Source organism: Lepus europaeus, chromosome 9, assembly GCF_033115175.1.
Source record: "Lepus europaeus isolate LE1 chromosome 9, mLepTim1.pri, whole genome shotgun sequence".
In the NCBI taxonomy this organism is placed as follows: domain Eukaryota; kingdom Metazoa; phylum Chordata; class Mammalia; order Lagomorpha; family Leporidae; genus Lepus; species Lepus europaeus.
In genome coordinates, this window is record NC_084835.1 from 16,120,002 (window position 1) to 16,141,765 (window position 21,764).

Consider the following 21,764-nt stretch of genomic DNA (forward strand, 5'->3'; position numbering starts at 1 on the left):
TTTGGAAGCCAAGCACTTGGGATTTGGACTGGCACTCGGATGGGACGCCAGTGCTGTAGGCAGCGGCTTAACCTGCTGTACCACAACACCGGCTCCTACAGTGAGATTCTGTGTACAAAAATTCTACCACTCTAGTCTGTGATACTGCTCTGCAAAGCATAAGAACCCCATGTTGTGTCCGGAACGGCCACACTGCTAAGCACCACGTGGTTCACAACTTTGAAGGGAAAATTAGCTTTTCGTAGAGGGTGTGTGGGGGAGGGTATGTGAGTTCCCAATGCTTTGTCCTTTGTTGTAAAGAAGCTGCCTTCCTGGAAGAGAAAAACAGACTGAAAGAGTCTGACAAAGTTTGTCCAAGAATCTTGGGTAGCAAATGCCTCCTTAAAAAAAAAAAAAAAAGAACGGAAAAAAGGCACTTAGATGAGTAAGGTATACGTGAGTCAGAAGCCCGAGAAATAAACACGTCTGAGATCTAGGTGGATTTGAAAAGGAAGGGGAAATGGTGCTTAGCAAAGTTATTTGTGGTTTTTCAAACTCAGCTCCAGAACAATAGAAAAATCGTTCCAGATGTTCAGAGAGACTTGGGACGGAGCCAGATCCACCCGACATCGCGCAATCCGAGAGAAGGAAGAGGAGCAGGCGAAGGGGGGTGGGGAGGAGGAAGTCCATGAAGGCTCTGGGATGGCTTCTGCTGCGTAGATTTCACTGTGGCTCTAAATGCCAGCGTTGCCAGATGCCAAGTTCCCCAAGCTGGGTAGACCAGCAGTACCGGGCCAACCTGAGCTTCTGAACTGAAAATTACAGGATAGGGGTTTAAATTAGCTCCAGGGTTGGGCACTCAGGAATCTGTCCTGCCCCGGGAATTTGAGGCTAGCAAGATTCCTGTGGTGTGTGTTGGAGTCTTCCTCTTTCATGGTGATTTAAAAAAAAAATATATACAGTTCTTTATATTTTGGCTACATTTCCTGAACTGAAAATCTCATCATGTTAATTTACTGATAACCAAGGCTGAAAGTGCAGAGTTTTTTTTTTTAATTGACCAGTTCTGGCAATGAATTTGTTGCTGAGTGCTGGACTGCACAGGAAAACGCCTTAAGTGAGATTCTGGTGGTGGCTGGTGGTCAGTATGAGACGGGAGGCGATACGTCTTAGGGAGAACAGCACGCCTTCTAGGACAAAGCTGTGTCCCCAGTCACATGGCTGTCCTCCGCCAGGCGGACTCATACGCTTGCATTTAGAAAACAAAACACTGCTCCCAAGGAAGACCCAGAAAAATCCGTCAGCTCCCTAAGATTGTTCCTAAATGCCAAATCAGCCACAGAGGTCACCCAGCACACACTAAGGGAGCGATCGTCCTGTGTCAGGTGACGGGAAAGAAAGAGGCCCACTTTGAAGGATGCACAGTCCAGAGCTGCGTGCTTGACACAGGGGCTCTTGGTGCTCCCACGCCACATCTGGATGCAGGGTTAGAATCCTGGTTGTAGCTCCAGCTCCCTGCTAATGCACAACAGGATGGCTCGAGTATTTAGCTCCCTGCTATGCATGTGGGAGACTCAGATGCAGTTCCTGGATCCTGGCTTCAGACTGGCCCAGTCCTGCCTGTTGCAGGCATTTGAGGAGTGGACCAGTGCATGGGCGCTCTCTCTCTTTTTCTGTCTCTATAGATCTCTCATTCTGTCTCTTTGCTTTTCAAATAAGCAACTAGTAAATTTTTTAAAAACTAAACAGAAATAAAGAATGCACAGTCTATTAGGGCCAACCAAGCATAAAAATCAACCTTTGTATAATTTCTGTCAATTTGTAATTTATATGTTATTAAGTGCTTACAAACTTAGAATAGTTTTAGCTGCATGGTTATTTTTATGTTAATAATTATGATTAATTTCCCTTAAATCCTAGTTATTCTTTTTTTTAAAGATTTTATTTATTTATTTGAGACGTAGAGTTACAGTGAGAGGGAGAGACAGAGAGAAAGGTCTTCCATCAGCTGGTTCACTCCCCAAATGTCCAGAACTGAGCCAGTCCGAAGCCAGGAGCCAGGAGCTTCTTCCAGGTCTCCCATGCGGGTGCAGGGACCCCAGCACGTGGGCCATCTTCCACTGCTTTCCCAGGCCACAGCAGAGAGCTGGATTGGAAGTGGAGCAGCCGGGACTAGAACTGGTGTCCATATGGGATACTAGCGCCGCAAGGGGAGGATAAACCGACTGTGGCATAGCGCCCGACCCTGTGTGGTTTCTTAAGTGTGCAGCAGAGCTCACACAGCACTGTAGGAAGCCAGGAGAACCTGGGAAAGGTTGAGTCCTAAAGCAGGAGGTGGGGCAGAGACGGGGAGACGTCCATCCCGGGAGCAGACATGGCAGCTCAGAGAGTGGCATTGGGTCCGTCACTGAGAGGGACACCCATGCAGGGAGCGGCGGGGAGGCCGGGGCTGGGGGGGGGGGTGGAATCCCAGCAAGGGCAGCTGTGTTTGGGGTGACGGCCGAAGCACGAGTGTCCCCCAGAAGGGCAGCCAGAGCCCAGAGGAGGTCAGGGGGCTCCTCAATGGGAAGACAAAGGAAGCAGGCAGCAGAGGATCCAGGGGCTACGGCTGTGGCGCAGCAGGTAAGCCTGCTGTCTGAGAAACCAGCATCCCCAGTGGGCACCGGTTCACGCTCTGGCTGCCCCGCCTCCTACCAGCTTCCCGCTAACGACCTGGGAAGAAAAGCAGAAGGTGGCCCAAGTGGTTAGGCCCCTGCCACCCACGTGGGAGACCCAGAGGAAGTTCCTGGTTCCTGGTTTCAATCTGGTGCCGACCTGGTTGTAGTGGCCATTTAGGAAGTCAGTCAGTGGATAGAAGTGCTTGTACTTTTTTTCTCTCTCGCCCTCTGTCTCTTCTATAACTGTTTCAAATAAAATAAATCTTTAAAAATAAATAAATAAAAAACATCCGGGGCAGGCATGGTGATGCAGTGGATTGAGCCGCCTCTTGGGACATCAGTATCCCATGTTAGTGTCGGGTTCGAAAGCCCTGCTCTACTTCTCATCCAGCTTCCTGCTAACTGCTCCCGGGAGGCAGAAGATGCTGACTTAAGTACTTAAGTTTCTGCCACCCACTTTTTTTTTTTACAAAAAGATTCATTTATTTTCAAAGTCAGAAAGAGAGAGGGAGAGACCAAGATCTTCCATCTTTACTCCCCCGATGGCCATAATGACCAGTGCTGGGCCAGGCCAAAGTCAGGTGCCTGGAGACACATCCAGGTCTCTCACATGGGAGACAGAGGCCCAAGTACTTGGGCTATATTTTGCTACTTTTCCAAGGCACATTAGCAAGGAGCTGGATCAGAAGTGGGGCAGCTGGGCCATAAATTGAGTCCATGTTGGAGGCTGGCTTCCCGGGTGGCAGCTTTATCCACTGTGCCACAACACTGGCCCCTTGGATAAATAAATCTGGTAATCTTAGATAAATACATACATACATACGTACATACACATGTACATACCCTGAGAGGCAACAGGTGCTGGTTCATATGCCTGGGTTTCTATCACCCCACATAGGAGACCCAGAATGAATTCTTGGTTCTGGGCTTCAGCTGGCCCAGCCCCGGCCGTGCGGACATTTGGGGAGTGAACCAGTGCGTGGAAGATCTCTGTCACTCTGCCTTTTGAGTAAAATGAATGAAAGAAAGAAAGAAAGAGAGAGGGACAGGGAGAGAGAAAGGGAGAGAGGGAAAGAGAGATGGAAAGAGGTGGAGAGGGAGAGGGAGAAGGAAAGAGAGAGAGAAGAACATCTGGACTCAGGGTTGTACATAATGACAGAGTTCATTTATTCACTCAACAAAAATGTACAGAAGGGCTGGTGCTGGCATCCCATATGGGCACTGGTTCAAGTCCTGGCTGCTCCACTTCCGATCCAGCTCTCTGCTGTGGCCTGGGAAAGCAGAGGAAGTTGGCCAAGTGCTTGGGCCCCTGCACCCACATGGGAGACCCAGAAGTGAAGAAGCTCCTGGCTCCTGGCTTCAGATTGGCCCAGCTCTGGCCATTGCAGCCATCTGGGGAGTGAACCAGTGGATGGAAAACCTCACTCTCTCTCTTTCTCTCTGTAACTCTGCCTTTCAAGTAAATAAATAAATTTTTGAGGAAAAAAAAAAAGTACAGAGCACATATCAAGCTCCGGGTCCCGGGCTGGGGGATGCAGGGGTGAGCCACGTGGACTCGGTCTCCATCCTCATGGAATCTAGCATTTATGGAAGAGATGCACTGCCCAAAAATGAAAAAGAAAGAAACTAGTGGTTTTGCAATAAATATGGTCACATAACATACATGGACCACCAATGAAACCAGTGAAAATGACAGCCCAATTCTTACTGCAGGTATGGTACAGCCTATTACCCCCAAGGGGTTGGTCTAGACGTGCCAACATCTCACTCATTCCTCGGCTCCTCAGTGGGTTTTCTATTCTGTTAGTTCCTTTCTATGTTTCCTGCTGAGGCCTATGTGCGGTGGTTATTTCATCACACACTGTGGTTCAGATGTAGTTCACCCCCAGGTTCATGTGTGGCTGTGTTTAGAGGTGGTGGAAGTGGCTGGTATTGTGGTCCAGGGGGTTAAGCCGCCATCAGGGATGCTGGTAACCCATGTCAGAGCCCAAGTTTAAGTCCCAGCTGCTCTGTTTCTGACCCAGCTTCCTGCCAATGTGCCTGCGAAGGTACTTGGGCCTCTGCTACCCATACAGGACACCCAGATGGAGTCCCAGGTTCATGGCTTTGGTGTGGCCCAGCCCCACCAATTGTGGGCAATAAGGGAGCGAACCAATGGATGGAAGATCTCTCCTCTCCTCTCCTCTCCTCTCCTCTCCTCTCCTCTCCTCTCCTCTCCTCTCCTCTCCTCTCTCTTTCTATTACTCTGCCTTTCAAACAAAATTTTAAAGGAGGGGGGGTAGGGGAAAGAAGAGGTGGTAATGGCTTTAAGAAGTGGAACCTACTGGAAGGTCATTATGTCAGTCAGGGTGCTGCCCTTGAAAGAGGTTAATGTTGGTCTCATGAAATGATCCCATATTCATTCATTCATATTCATTCTCTCTCTCTCTCCAGTTTTGCTTATTTATTTTGGAAGTTAGTTACAAACAGAGAGAGAGAGACAGAGAGAGAGAGGTCTTCTATCTGCTGGTTCACTCCCCAAAATTCATGAATGTATTTGTAGTTGAGCATCCATAGTTGTTCACAAGAAGTGTAATTCCAAAACACCAAGCAATCCTATTGATAGCAACCTTTCTTTTATCTCTAGGAGCTTTTAGGATATTCTATCTGCATTTGGATACGCTCTGATCCCATCTCAACAAAATGCTTTCGTTTTGCCTTTTTGAGATACACAGTTCCCCTTCCATCTAAGAATGTACACCCTTCCTTTCTTTCTCCCTTGGAACGATTCTTCCTCAAACTCTGTACGTTCTCCTTCTAGAAGATGTGTTATTTCTACTCATTCTCTTGTTCATTTCTCTCGAATTTTCTTTCATGTTTTCCACCATCATCTCTCTCTGCAATTTCTGGGTGAGTAGCTCAACTACATCTTTTTTTTTTTTTTAAGATTTATTTCGTATTTGAAGGTCAGAGTTACACATACGAGAGACAGAGAGAGAGAGAGAGAGAGAGAGAGAGAGAGAGAAAGGTCTTCCATCCACTGGTTCACTTCCCAATTGGCCACAACAGCCAGAACTGCGCCAGTATCCAAAGACAGGAGCTAGGAGCTTCTTCCAGGCCCCCCAAGTGGGTGCAGGGGCCCAAGCAGTTGGGCCATCTTCTACTGCTTTCCCAGGCCATAGCAGAGAGCTGGATCAGAAGTGGAGCAGCCGGGACTCGAACCAGCGTTCATATGGGATGCCGGCACTGCAGGCTGTAGCTGTACCCGCTATGCCACAGCGCCAGCCCCTCAGCCACATATTTGCTTCTGTTAATTCTTTCTTTGCATTTACCTACTTGTCCACTGAGTTTTTAAAAAAATAGTTTTATTGATGTGTAATCGGCATATCATAAAACTGACCATCTTGGAGCATAGAGCTCTGTGGCTGTCTGTGTCAGTGCAACATTGCACAACCATCACCATGGCTATCCACAGATTCTCAACATCCTCAAGAGGAAACTCTATCCATGTGCTATCATTCCCTAGTTACTCCTCCTCTTACCCTCTGGTAGCCACCAGTCTATTTTCTAATTTTGCCTATTCCTGACATTTTGTGTAAATGCAATCACACAATCTATGGCCTTCTGTGTATGGCTTGTCTCACTTAGCATACTTTCAAAGTTCATCGTGTTGTAGCATATACTACTGTTTTGTCCTTTTGTGTGGCAATAATTCTCTGGTGTGGAGATAGTTTTTCAGTTGATGGGGATTTGAGTTTCACTTTCTGACTATCATGAATAAGGATATTATGGATATTTAAGTAAAAGTTTTTACATGAACTCATATTCTTTTTCCCTTGGGTATATATCCAGGAATGGAAGCATTGTATGGTGACGACGTGGTGAGGAACTACCAAACTCCACACAGGCTTCACATTCCTATCAGCAAAGTATGAGGATTCCAGTTCCTCCCTGTCGCTGCCAGCCCTTGATGACGTGCCTTTTTTTCTTTTTTAAAAGATTTATTAATTTATTTGAAAGGCAGAGGCAGGGAGAGAGAAACAAAGAGAGAGAGAGATCAATCTTCTATCTGCTGGTTCACTGCCCAGATAGCTGCAACAGCCAAGGCTGGGCCAGGCTGAAAACCAGGAGCCAGGAATTCTCTCTGGGTCGCCCATGTGGGTTCAGGGGCCCAAGGAATCAGGCCATCTTCTGCTGCTTTCCCAGGCATATTATCAGGGAGCTGGGTTGGAAGTGGAGCAATCAGGACTTGAACTGGCGCCCATCTGGGATGCTGGCACTGCAGGCGGCAGCTTTACCTGCTATGCCACAGCACTGGCATTTCTCTTTTTAATTATAGCTATGCTACTGAGCATGTGGTTTTCATTTGCATTTCTCTGATAACTAATGATGTGGAATATCTTTTCCTGTGTTTTAAAAATGGGCTATTCATACATCTTCGGAGAAATATCTATTCAAGTCCTTTGCCTAATTTTAAGGAAGATTATTTGTCTTTGATTGTTGGGTTGTAATAGCTCTTATTGTATTATGGATATAAGTTCCTTATTTGAGATATAATTTAGGAAAATATTCTGGAATTGTCTTTTCAACCTCTTGATGTTATTTTTTGAAGCACATTTTTTTTTATTTTCATGAAGTCAAATTAACCTGTTTTTTTCCCTTTGGTTGCTTATACTTTAGGAGTCGTAGCTAAGAAATCATTGTCTACACCAAGATCATAAAGATTTAGACCACGTTTTCTTCTGAGTTTACTGTTTTAGCTTTTACATTCAATTTGGGCTAATTTTTAAAAGGATTTTTAAATGTTTATTTCTTTTTATTTAAAAGAGCCATAGAAATAGAGAATCTTCCTTCTTCCCAAATGCCCATAATAGCCAAAGTTGAGCCAGGCCAATGCCAGAAGCCTGGACTCCATCAGGGTCTGCTGTATGAGTCGCAGGGACCCGATACTTCAGCCGTCCTACATTCCACCCCGGGGTACACATTAACAGCAATCTGGATCACAAGTGGAGTAGATAAGAGCTTGAACCAGGCACTCTGATTTTAAATGGGGACATCCCAAGAAGGAGCTTAACTCACTGTGCCATGATGCCTACAACTTGGGTTAATTTCTGTTCATTATATGAGATAAAGTCCCAAATTCATTCTTTACAAATGGCTGTCAGTTTGTCCTAGCACCATTTATCAGAAAGACAATTCTCTCCCCATTGAATTGTCTTGGTCTCTTGGTTAAATATCAATCAACCAAAAACATCAAGAGCTTATTTCTAGGCTCTCAATTCTATTCCTTTGAGATGTGTCTGTTCTTCCTCCAATACCACACTTTTTGATTATTGTGGCTCTGTAGTAGGTTTTGAAATGAATCTTCCAAGCAGTGATGTTAGTAGGGGTCAAGTGAAGGCAGAGACTGTCCTGGGAGAGCCTCCCTTAAGGCCTTCCTTCCTGGGGCTGTTGCTGTAGCATAGTAGGCTAAGCCTCTGCCTGCAATGCCGGCATCCCATATGGGTGCCTGTTCAAGACCCGGCTGCTCCACTTCCAATCCAGCTCTCCGCTAATGGCCTGGGAAAGCAGTAGAAGATGGCCCAAGTCCTTGGGCCACTGCACCTGCATGGGAGACCCAGAAGAAGCTCCTGGCTCCTGGCTTCAGATAGGTCCAGCTCTGGCCATTGCAGCCATTGGGGAGTGAACCAGCAGATAGAAGACACCTCTCTCTCCGTCTCTCCCTTTCTCTCTGTAACTCTGCCTCTTAAATAAATAAATAAATCTTTAAAAAAGGCTTCGTTCCTGGAATGTAATAAAGGCACCAGGTTCTGAATCAGATCTGCCACTACATTTCTTCTCATTCAGTCCTGACAACACTTTGAGTTAAGTGCTATTTTTATCATTTCCACTTCATTGACAGAGAAGACTATGCCAGACACCTCCCACCTGCCCTTCCAGGCTGACATTCCAGTGCTCTCCACACACTGTGCTGCACAGTCTGGCCAGTGGTCCTCCGCCCAGGGGCTACTTACCCTATGGCTGCTGATTAGGTTTGGGAGAGGAGCCCCTGTAGATCAGAGGTAGATCAGGTGTGAGATCATGGCTTCTCTTCCCTAGCTCACTTTTCAGTGACAATACCTCTGACCAACCTGCACTGTTTTAGGAGGTCACAAATCCTCTCAAAGCAGCTTGCTCTGTACAACTCTCATTCCTCTGGGGTCTAGTGACCTCATCCTTCCAAGCCTTCCACCTATGCACACATAGGGTGGTATAACTCTTGGGCACTGTGGATCATTCAAGTGAAATGATGGAGCTCTAACTAGATGAATGCCTTCCAAGCATCCTGGGCATAATGGGCTCAGGAAGATGTGCCCTTGAGGAAGGCCTAAGGGAAGGGTCACATGACAGGCTAATCTCTAGAAGCACTTTACTCCGAGGTCCTCTGCCAAGTCACCTAATGTGAACAGTAGTGGTAGATGGAGCAACTCCCAGGAATGAAGCGGAAAATATAATGGAGCTCTCAGAGGCAAAGTGCAAGACTCTGCCTTAAAAGGCCAAATGGACTCTGCCGAGTTTGGGAACAATCGGCTCTTTCAAAGCAGGCTGAGAATGAATGAAAGCCATAAGTCAAATGTCAAGGCAGCTTCTAGCGGAAGAGACCATTAGTGATACTTCTGAGACTTGCAGGTCTTGAGAACCTTATGAGTGATTCTGAAATGATCTGGACAGGACCCAAGTATCTGTTAGGAGACATGCTTTATAGACAAGGGAAGGCAACGTCTATGCAGAGCTGGAAAAGTGCTGCTACTGTTTTATCTTCTTTCTACTTTTAACCCTTTTATGTAGGAAAAAAAATTCAGATATGTCAAGGAGTTTTGAGAATATTTCATTGAACTCCAACCCATCTTTTACACCAAGTCCCCCATTGCTCACATTTTGTCATGTTTGTTTTTCATTCTCTGTCAGTAGATAAAGCTGAGCTATGTGAAATATATACACCATTATTCCTATTTGTATCTTTCATGCATTTTATATATATATATCTGCTACATTTTTATTTTTCATATTTATCAGTATCATTATATTTGTCCATATTTTTATTTTTGAACATTTAGGAATAAATTGAAGAGAACAAGATCCCAAACCCTTAAATATTCCATATTTATCACCTAAGACAAAGGATATTCTCTTAGATAACTACAGTTCAAGGATAGCAATTGAGACATTTAACATATCTACAGTACTATTTTTTGACAGGCAGAGTTAGACAGTGAGAGAGAGAGACAGAGAGAAAGGTCTTTGTTTTTCCATTGGTTCACCCCCCAAGTGGCTGCTACAGCCAGCATGTTGCACCGATCCAAAGCCAGGAGCCAGGTGCTTCCTCCTGGTCTCCCAAGTGGGTGCAGGGCCCAAGCACTTGGGCCATCCTCCGCTGCATTCCCAGGGCACAGCAGAGAGCTGGACTGGAAGAGGAGCAACCGGGATAGAATCTGGAGCCCCAACCGGGACTAGAACCCGCCACAGGTAGAGGATTAGCCTAGTGAGCCGTGGCGCCAGCCACAGTACTATTTTCTACCATACAGTTCATACTCAGGTTTTGCTAATTTCCCCAAAGCCATCCTTCACAGCATGTTTATTCCAAAGTCCAGGACCCAACCCCATCTCACACGTTACCAGTGGCCAATGAGTTCATGGGTCACACTCAGGTCATGAGACCTTCATAAAATCCCTAAACAATGGGGCTTAGGGCATTTACAAGTTTTTGCACCCACTGAGTTGGTGGGGGGAGAGCATCAAAGCCCCTCACCTGTCTCCCATTCTTTGCCCTACGCATCTCTTCCATTCTGTCTGGTCCCGAGTGGGACCCCTTGACAATACATTGGCAATATTCAGTTTTGTGCCATCCTAACAAATCCTCAAAACTGAGTGGGTGGAGTGGTGTGGTAATTCTCAATTTGTAGCCAAGTTGCACAGAAACACGGGTATCCTGAGGACCCAATACTTGTGGCTGGCATGTGAAGCAAGGGCAGTCTTGGGGGACTGAGCCCACAAACCTGCAAAGACCAACGCTAACTCTGAAAGGTTAGAGCTGAGTAGAATTACAGGATACCCAGCTGGTGCCTGGGGAGTTGGTGAACTGGTTGGTATAGGAGAAAAAGCAACTCACATTTGTGGTGTCAGAAGCAGTGTGAGTGCACACATCTGAGTATGTAATAAGCCCCCCTAACGTGCGCTTCTTATCAGGTATTGAGAATGTTCCTGATTGACAGAGGCATAACCGAGAAATATTTCCAAGGGGGATGAATTTGGCAAAGACTGAAATTTGTTAGTTCTGTTTACATCTGGAGGGGGAGCAAAGATAAACTCGTTTAAAAGCCGTTGCCATCCGTGCTCACTTTCTCGGGTAACTGCTGGGTGTAGAACATACATCCTACTGAGTCCCAGGTGTAACCCTGCGCTCAAGGGGAGGAAATGGAGGTTTTGCAGGGCCAGAGGGCTATTGGCTGAGGACAGTCGAGCCCCACCCTCTTCAGCCTGGTGTCCAGGGAAGGCACACGTGGGGACAGAGAGGGGGCCAATGCCTGCAAAATTGGGGACTGGCCATCTCTGCAGCCAGGAGGAAGGCCACGAGGCTCGTATTCAGCTCCCTGCTCATCAGCTGCCGCGTGCTGAATTAGGGCATTTCACGTGCTCTGCTCTTGGCTTTCATGTTCTGATTTGGGTTTCCCCTGACTTGCTGGTCTAGGCAGAATGTCAACTCTACTCTCCCTTCTTCCCTCTCAGCCTCTCAAAAGAGTCTGACCCAAGCCAGCTGTCAGCCTGCTTAGTGATTTCAAAGGGAAGAAGTAGGTTTGGGTGGAGGGCTCTGCTGCACTTGATGCTTGTTTAAACCACTGCTACCTCGCCGTTGGGAAGGCATGTGACAGGTGCAGAGGAAGCCAATGTCAACAGTCATTTTAACACCCAAATATGCACCTGCAGCCCAGGCCTCACCTCTGGGTCCAGCCCCACATCCGGGCAACTCCTGTCTGCAGCAGCTTTGCCCCTGTAGCGCACAGGCAACAGGCTCAGGCCAGACTCAGTTTCCCCACTCTCCCCATGAGCCTCCTTCCACAGATTGCTTTGAATGGACCAGCACATACTCTGCACACCTTCCTTCCCTCTGCCCTCATATGGGATCCATTGCCAAAGCCTAGTGACACCTCCGAACTCATCTCCTAAACTCCCTCATGCACTTTGCCCACCCTTTGCCACTGGAGCCACCCTAACGGTGCCTTCTCATCACCGCCTTCTCCCCCACACTCATCTGCTTTCAGAAACCCAAGGTAGTTTTCCAAACCAAAAAGTGGATCCTATCTCTCGTTTGCTTAAGGGCCCTCCACAACCCACATGCTGTCACCTTGTAGGTGAAGACCAAAGTCATGGCTGTGGCTTCAAGGACCCCCTCGCCCGGGATCTCCACTTCAGCCTCAACTCATTCCTTCTTTTTGCTCTTTACATTTTTCCTTATTTATTTTCATTTTATTTGAAAGAGAGAGAGAGTGCTGCCACCCCCTGGGTCACTCCCCAAATGCCCACATTTGGGGCTGAACCAGGTCAACGTCGGGAACCAGGGAATCCATGTAGGCCTCCTACATGGGTGGCAGGGATCCCAGTGCCTGGACTGTCACCTGCTGCCTCCCAGAAAGCAGATTAACGAGAAGCTGGCTGGCAAGCAGAGCTAGAACTTAAACTCAGCAGCTCAAACATGTGCTGTGCACATCCCAAGCAGCATCTTCACCTCTGGGCTAACCACCTACCATGACTCATTCCTGTCTCCTGGCCAGCTGCCGTGTCTGCTTTGAGTTCCTCAGACGTGCCACATGCACTGTTTTCTCGGGGTCTCAGTTCCTGTCCAGCACAATCTCTGGCATCCTCTGTGTTCCTGGGTTCCCATCTCAGCTTGCCGCAGTCTGTTTCCTGCTGCTAATAACACAATACCACAGACTGGGCAAGTTATAAAGAACAGAGGTTTATACCGGCTCAAGATCAAGGGGGCACATCTGGCCATGGCCTCCTTGCTAGCGGAGTCCCCAGATGGCAACAACGTGTATCACCTGGCGACAGACAGGGAGCACACGTTTGTGTCTCCTCTGGTCTCTCTCCGTCTCTCTCAGCCACTAGAATCAGATCAAGGGGGCGCGCTCCTGATGATTTCATCCAATCCCAGGGGGCCTCCAGAAGCCCCTCCTCTGAAGATTCAGTTTCTACCTTCTTACAGCCTCACGGAGGGGAGCAGCGCCAGCATGCGTTTCCAAGGGGACAGACCCTGTTCAAACCACAGCCACAGCTCGGCTCAGAGGTGCCAGCGCTCCTGTTACACTCTCCCAGGGGGTGCTGGGCACCTCCTTTGCAGCACCTGTCAGGGTCACAGCTCTGTCCTCGTACACCTGCTTCTTCGGTGCTCATCTTCCTCTCTCCACTGTGTGAGGACAGGGACCAGGCCTGTTTTTCCTGGTTCTGTTTTCCAGCTGAGTTCTCCGTAATTGCACAGCAGGTAGGTGATACTCCATAAACACCTTTTGAAAATGAAGGGCTGGCTGGCTGGCTGGCTGGCTGGTCAGTCAATAGTCAGAGTCCAGATTCCTTTTATTCTGCTGGGGGAAATGACAGCAGTATTTTGCGTTTTCCAAGAGCGTTTCATGAAGGTTCCAATTTTCCCACATCCTTGTCAACATGCATTATTTTCCAAGTGTGTGTGTGTATAAATTATAAATATGTGCATAGACACACACACACAATCACACACACACACAATGTACAAGTTGAGGATTCCTTGTCCCAAATGCTCAAGACCAGGGATGTTCCAGATTTTGGAATATGTGCACATTCATAATGAGCTGTTTTGGAGCTGGGACCAAATCTGAACATGAAACTAATTTATAAACAGGTGTACCTTATACACATAGCCTGAAGGTAATGTCATACAGTATTTTGAGCTTGCTTGTATTTTGATTGTGACCTGTCAAATGAGGTCAGATGGAGACTTCACCACTTGTGGCGTCATAGTGGCACTGTTTTGATTTGGGAGCATCTTGGATGGTGGAGTTTGAGGTTAGGGACACTCAACCTGTGCATATCTCCATCATGCTGGATATGAAATTGTATATCATTGTGGTTTCAATTTGTGCTTTCTCAGGTGCTTATTGCCCAATTCTATATCTCTTTTGAAGAAACGTCTATTCAAAACCTTTTCCCACTTCTTAACTGGATTGCTTGCCTCTGTATGTTTGAGCTCTGTTCTTTATATATTCAGAATACCAGACCCTCATCAGATATATCAATGTACAAATATTTTAGATGAGCCTTTATCCGTGTTCCCTCCTAAAATTCTGCTCAAATCATGGCAAAAAATAAAATTAGATTCACTCTAGACGAGAACAAGAACCAAAAAGACCCCAGATTTCCTAAAACTCTTCTGAAGCGAGAAAACCTTTGGAGGCACAGCCCCTAGTGTGGAAGGAGTCACAGCTCCATCGCAGAAGGAAGGAGCGTCTGTCCTTCAGGATTCTAGAAAAGTCTAGAACTTTCAAAATTCCCCATCTGCACAAGGTGGAGGGGAAAGGGAGCAAGACATTAGCTTCTTCTATACACACAGCGGATGCATCCCTGGTCTTACTCATGGACCACACAGACTCAAAACGCAAAAGACAGTCCTGCGCATCGACTACACACTTGAGCATGCTTCTTAACTTAATCCCCTGAGACACAGAAGATATATTTAATCCAAAACAATTTTGAAGGATAGAATATCATGGAAAAGAAGCAACAGATAATATAAAAGCAGCCTTGAAACGTGTACCTAAAATTTTTAAAATTATGTAGTAGAATTAGAAGATTAAAATATAGGAACTCTCCCCATAGAATAGAACAACACGTTAAAATAATATGCACGATAAGGCAGCAAAGAAAATTAGAAACTTAACTCAGAATTCCAAAAAGGAAACTGAAAGGAAGGAGAAAGAAGGGAATAAAGAAATATTGCAAGAAGAATTTCCAGTGATTTTTTCTTCGGGGCACAATAATCACGCAGTAAATGGGGAGCAGGGGAAGATCCATGTCAAGGTACATTAGGAATGCAGAGAAAATTCTGAAAGCTTCCCGGGTGGAACAGAAACAGGTCCCAGATAAAGCAGTGGATGCCTCTGTGGCATTGAATATAAGAGCATCATGGAAGGCAGATGACAATAAAGCAGTGAAAGTATGACGAGAAATAATTTTGAATGGAGAAATGTGTATCTCTCAACTATCAACAAGTTTGAAATAAAATATTTTCAGATAGATACAAGCTCAAGAAATCTGCTAGACAACCAATATTGGGAAGCTATTACAGAATGTGCATAATCAAAGCAAGGGAGAAGACAGAAAAGTCAAAGAGGATGCTATTAGACCCAACAAGCCGGAGAAAGAATCCAGAGGAACTTGGAGGGAAACGTGGAAGCCCACATGCAGACAAGAACAAAGAGGGAGCGAGAGCTAGGAAGAGAGGTCTCTAGAAAATCAGCAGAACTGACAGAGCATTGTACGTGCTTGAGCATTTAGGACATGTTATTCAAAGGCACTGAAAAATTGGAACGAAAGACAGAAATAAGTACACAGAACTTGAAGTAAATGGGAAAATTTGAGGCAACGATCAACTCCAGGAAAAACAAAAGCTTGCACAAGAGGTGATCAGATGACAATGTCTCTCTGTCTCATGAGTGACCAATGTTTACAGTCATAATAATGTAATCAGTGGCTACTTGTGTCACTCCTGAAACAAACTATCAGAAGAAAAGGCAAAATGGTAAGGGAGCGGGGGGAAGAGGAGAAGTGTGTGTTATAAAATGTTAAACCCGGCTGGCGCCATGGCTCAACAGGCTAATCCTCCGCCTGCGGCGCTGGCACACCGGGTTCTAGTCCCGGTCAGGGCACCGGATTCTATCCCGGTTGCCCCTCTTCCAGGCCAGCTCTCTGCTGTGGCCCGGGAAGGCAGTGGAGGATGGCCCAAGTCCTTGGGCCCTGCACCCGCATGGGAGACCAGGAGAAGCACCTGGCTCCTGGCTTCGGATCAGCGAGATGCGCCGGCCGCAGCGGCCATTGGAGGGTGAACCAATGGCAAAAAGGAAGACCTTTCTCTCTGTCTCTTTCTCTCTCACTATCCACTCTGCCTATCAAAAAAAAAAAAAAAAAGTTAAACCCTCATGTAATCTCACAGGAAGTCAACAGATGGTTTCTAATACCGATAAGCCAAGAAACTGCGTTGTAAGTGTGTTTAGAACCAGCAAGGTGAAGTCTCAGGATGAACAACTGAACTAAGTGTTTGCTTTGGGGAGTGGACTTGGGGGTTGGTAATGGGGAAGGAAGGAACCAGTGCTTTTTGTTGCCATACTTGTAGTATGATTTCACTTACCTCCCCCCCCCAAAAAAAATGAAAACCAACCACAAAACCATAAGGAGGCTCCTTCTGAACCATGTGCTGTGAAACCAAGAATGGAAAATTTCCCATCCATTTACCTGAGAGACAAGTGACCGTGACATTTGTCTTCCCACAAGATTTTAGCCACCTAAGGTTTTTAAGTCCCCACATCATACCCTCCTCCACCTGCCTTTGTGAAAACCTTAGCACTTTAGAGGAGAGAGAGAGAGAGAGAGAGAGAGAGAGAGAGAGATACAAGCTCTTGTGGAACTCCAAATAGCTCAGCTGGGAAAAATCACAGCCCAAAGCACATATTTATTTGTATCACAGAAAAATCCTCAGATTGGGTTGGAGAAACTTAAAATCATTAGTGTCTACATTAGTGTCAAATGTGTTATTCGCAGTGTTTTCTGGTGGAGTAGCACATGTTTCAGAAATAAGTGGGAGACCAAAAGGAGGGAGCCAGAAAGCCAGGAAGTGTGACTCAGACATTTGCTTTTAAGTTTAATTAGTCAGCCAGCCCTGCCAATTTACTTCTCGGAAGTGGAAGCTCATCTCATCCCTTCATTCTTCTAAGAGGGTTCAAGTTAGTCTCGCCCAGCAAGTGAGCTGCTTTGTTGCTGTTGCAAGTCTAGGGAGACCTCCATGCTTTGTGCTAGTTCACATCAGAGCTGCCCACCAGGCAGCACAACCTCTATCCTCACACCCCTACCTAGGACTCTCCATTGCCACTGGATTTCTCAAAGCTAATCCAAGTCCCAGAAGGTTGCTAAAAGAAATGATGGTGTGTATATATTGGCTCAGAAACAGGACTGCAAAGTGCTTTCCAGTGAGGAGACTGCACAGAAGTGCAGACCAAATGTGATTCAATAAGCATTTATTGGATGCTGACTGCCTGCTGGGATAACTCAAGGATGGAGAACTGGAACTGGCCCTCAGTTACCTCTCAACACTGGATTACAACTCTGGTCCCAGACTCCTGTTCTACCCCACAGCACTGGGACAGCCCCACGCTGTCTCCTGGGCAGGACAGAAAATGAAATGACTTGGCTATTTTTTCTGGCTTGGGGTTCTCATCTACCGTATTTTTCGAACATGCTCCATTGAAAGCCAGGAAAAAAATCCATCGAGGCATCAGTTTTGACAAGGGAGTGGAGGCCACAAATCCTAGGATGCAAACCATATGAATTATAAGATGGTGTTTACTGGTAGGAAGGAGAATGTTGGCCATAGCTTGAAGAATACAGCAATTGTTACAGAGAGAAGGGGTACAGAATCCAGCAAATGTCATGGGAGTGAGTGTGTGTGTGTGTGTGTGTGTGTGTTGAGGGTCTGTGCAGTTACTCCTTTCAAAATACTGCTTTGTTTGTTTTGAAGAAACATAAAGTGACCTTTGTTTTATGTATTTTTATTTTCAACTGACATATAAAAATTGCACAGATTCATTGGTGATGATATTTTAACCAATGCCTTTAGGAAGAACTCATCTGAGTCCTCAAACCATATAGATGCAGAGAATGTGTTTAATTAACTTTCCTAGGCCTTAGAGTGTCCCATGTGGGTTCTCTCTCACTTCCCATTCTCACTGCTCAAACCCCCTCCACTTGCACATTTTCTCTGTAAGCCCATTCTCTCCTCCTCCCATAGGAGCTGCCAACCTCCCCCACACAACACAAAGTCCCAGTGCAGCCTTCAGCATATTTCACTTAGATACCAGTGGTGTCCCTCTTGTATAGGGCTATAAGGCGGGGGGGTGTTCAAAAAACTTATGGACAATGTGGATTATGAAAAAGCTTTGCATGGATTTCAATTTTTTGCAATAAAATAAACTCTTTTGATTCCATTTTCCATAAATGTCTTGAAGTACCTTCACATTCTGGGTCTTTGTTGGGAGGGAGGTGGTGAGAATCCTTACAAGGATGGCTGCAGCCCAGCCACAGCCAATGAGACCCTTCATTGCCTCCAGACATTTATGTTCCCAGAAAATGCCACTGCATAGTTTTGCCTCAACTCAAAGACAAAGTTCATCTGAAGCATGGGGAACCTGGGAGTCTCCAACTAGGATTTCCAACTTTTTGGAAGGGTATTGGAAGTGAAGTATCAGTTTCCAGAATGTCAAAATATAAACACCTGAACTTCGGTCAGCTAAGCAATTATGGTGTCTGCCAAGGAACTGGAAATTATCTAGGTATGTCAAACAGAGAATTTAATATACACAGTTGGTTACAAAGGGCATTGGAAGGACTGGAAGAGCAATAGGGAGAAGATGGAGTGATCCTCAGAACTCAGTGTGTACTGGAACCCATGAGCCTGCACCTGCTTCTGGGCTGGGAAGACCCTGATGTGGAGGAATACCTCAGATCATGGCTGGAACCACAGAGAAGGGTTGTCTCAGCCCCTAGACTCCTGAATCTGTCCCACCGCCACAACAGCACCACCAGCTATCAACCAAGTGCAGGAGCCAGAAGAAAAGAGCTTTCCTCTTCCTCTTTCCACCAAACCTTCAGCCAAAATCTGTCTCCACTGACCACAGAGGAAGCGCTCTCCTAACAGAGAGCCAGTGAGCAAGCAGGAGACTGGGAATATGCTTTGCAGGCTTCTAGTCTTTAATGTACAGGGCAACATCTAGACGGGTAGGGCTAAAGGACAACGGGAAAGAATCTACACTTGGAAACCACATCCTGAATCTTGATCTGCAATGTGCAGCAGATTCTCTGGTGTTCAGGAAGCTTGGTGCTAAGACATTGGGACCCGCCCTAGACCAGCTGCTCTTGTGGTCACCTTAACCCATGGCAGAACAGCACCAGGCTGTCAGGGCCATTGGGGTCTTAGACCCTAGGGTCTGGAAGGACTGAGATTTTCTACAGGAAGGTGCATATGCATGTTTGGTAGGTACTAGCTTGGGCTACTGTAAGAGCATACCAAGATTGGGAGGCTTATACATAGCAGGAATGTGTTTCTAACAGTCCTGGAGATTGAACCCTGGCAAGAGCTCTTTCTGAGTTGTAGACTGTGGCTTCTTGTGCCTTGGTGTGGCCGAAGAGGCAAGAGGGATCTTGGGGGTCCCTTTTATAAGGGCACTGATTGCACTCATGAGGGTCTCACTTTTAGGAACTCCTCACCTCCTAAGACACCCCCCTGGGGGTTAGGATTTCAACTGAAGTTTGGGGAGACGCAGACATTCCATCCATAACACGGTGTGTTTATAAAAGGTGGCTCAGAAGCCAGCCTTGTACACAAACAGGAAAAATCTGTCCTTTCCCTGAAAACCAACTCTTTAGATGTTATATACAAAATCAGCTCTTTCTATGGCAAAAGGAAAACACATTTGATGAGACACTCGGCTTTGTAACCCCCAAATCAGCCACAGCCTACTAGGGGTAGGGGATGTGTTATAAAATATTTACTTCCATGAGAATCAGCTGAATTATAAAAACCCAGAAATGCCATCTAAAATATTTTTATATTTGAAACTATGTATTGGAGTTGCTTGGCAGATTTTTGAGTTATTGGAAAATAATGAGAAGTATAAAGAAAAAAAAAATTGTCACCAACCTATTGGTGTATCTACCCTTCCAGACTTTTCTGACATATAGAGAGACCATCTGTAGTTCTCTTTTGACAAACATTTAAAAAATAAAAGTGAATTATATATTTTTTCATAAATGTTTTTCCACTTAACAGCAAACTATTAACGTTTACTACTTAATTTTGGAACAGCTCTTTGTGCTATATCCAAAGAATGGCACCATAATTTATTTAACCCACTTTACAGGTTGAAAACTTAAAATATTTTGTTTTTTTAATCAATGCTATGGTGAACATGTTTTTGCAGGGCTTGATTATCTTCATAATGGAATGATCCAGAGGTAGAATTTCCGAGTCAACAGGTATGAAGGACTTTAAAGCTTTTGACACCTAGTAGCAAATATTGTCCTGATACATTGAGCCAGTTGCCACTCCTGTACCAAAGTAGTTGCTGCTTCCTCATACTCTCGCTCACTCCATGTTCCCTCATGTAACAAAGAAGCAACAATAGCAATGGAATAGTCACAAAGAGCATATCAAGGCAAGGTCTGCACTTGTCTGGATAGAGTCTGAGGAGTTCAACATCGTATTCCGCGGATTCTAGGATGCACCCTTTTCTCACCTTTTAGCATCTCTGGTATCGCTGGGGTTGAGCACCTGTCTTCATTAATGCTCATTGTCCTTGTATGATTGCAATAGCACTCCATTTCTTTCTCAAGGACCTGGCTTGTGTGATCAGTGATGTGATACCCAATACTCGTACAGAGGATCCTAATTCTGTCCTAGAGAACTGGGGGTAGCTGTTCTGGGCCTGAAGAACGGGAAGGTCGGATCTGGCAGGTGCTGTGTTAACAAGTCAGGCCTGGCAGAGGGCCTTGCCCAGGCAAAGGTCTGGGGGTGGCTGGGGCCCCCAGGGAGAGAATCCCACGGTAGAGGCGCTAAGCCGGAGTACGGCGTAGTTTTTGTGATCTGTGCTTGGAGTCTATGACTCTGATGACTAGGACAAGGGCCCCAAATGGCTAAATACAAGACTCTGCAATGAACCAGTGAGCATAGATGGCCAAGAAGAAGAGAAAGGCTGAGTAGATTAGAAGAGAGAACCAAATTAGAATATCCAGGCCTCGGCTTGTGCTGGGGCTGATTTTGTCACTGTGCAGCCCACATGGCTAAGCAATTAGAAAAGTACAGCATCCTGGAGCTGCAGAAGGACCCAAATAACTCTCCACCCACTCTGCCACAGAACCTCCTGCCTACTGGAATTGTCACAGACCCAAGGCCAGCAGCCTCTGGACGTAATCTTTAATGTTTGTGTCAGCTTCGTTAAAAAATCAGAGATTTTTATTGACCAGGAGACTTTCCACATCTTTGGGCTTTCTAGAGCTTCTTTCGTGGAGTCAGGTTATGTCTCCAACAAGAGGGTGTACTCAGTTTCCCCTCTGCTCATCAGAAACCTGGCACTGCTTCTGGGGCCACCACCAACTCACAGGAGAGTTGGAGTCAAGTCGCTTGAACGTTTTCCACCAGCCAAACAGGTGAAAGTGCACAATGCATGGACGTCTTTGGCAAACAAGTGTGAGACAGCACCCAGGAGCACCTACGCTCAATCAATGCCACCATCTGCACTTGGGCTGTGTCTAGATGCCGCTGTCCACTGCATCATGCCACCAGACCTGGGCACGCCTGGAGATGCTATATGGGCAGCTTGGCTCTGCAGCTGTCCAGCTGCCGGACCCACCATGACACCTCCAAGCTTCTCCATGTCTGTTTCCTCATCGGCCGAACAGCGGCAGACACTGTTGCCCACCCATGCCCATGCTCTCCTTTGTGCTGTCCAACAGCACCCAGATGGTTCTGTTGAGATGGCCCCTTCCTGGGCTCCCTTGTATCCAGTTGTGATCACAAGGGGGCCAGAAGTCTGCTATGGCTTTCCTTATAAATAGGGACCAACTCGACCACCACCGCCTCTGACCCCTCTGCCTTTCCCTTTCTTCTTGCTCCGGAGCACAGCTACTTTCCCAAAGCGGCTGTACCAGCCCCAGGCTGCTGCAGGTGATGTTTTGCCTAATGGGAAAAAGAACCCCGTGTTATGGTTATAGCACTCTACTTGGGTTACTCTGAGTGGGGAGGGAATGCAAGTGGGGTCAAGCGCCTGGGCACAGGAAACTGGACAAGTATAGAGATGACCCATTTCACGGTCAAGG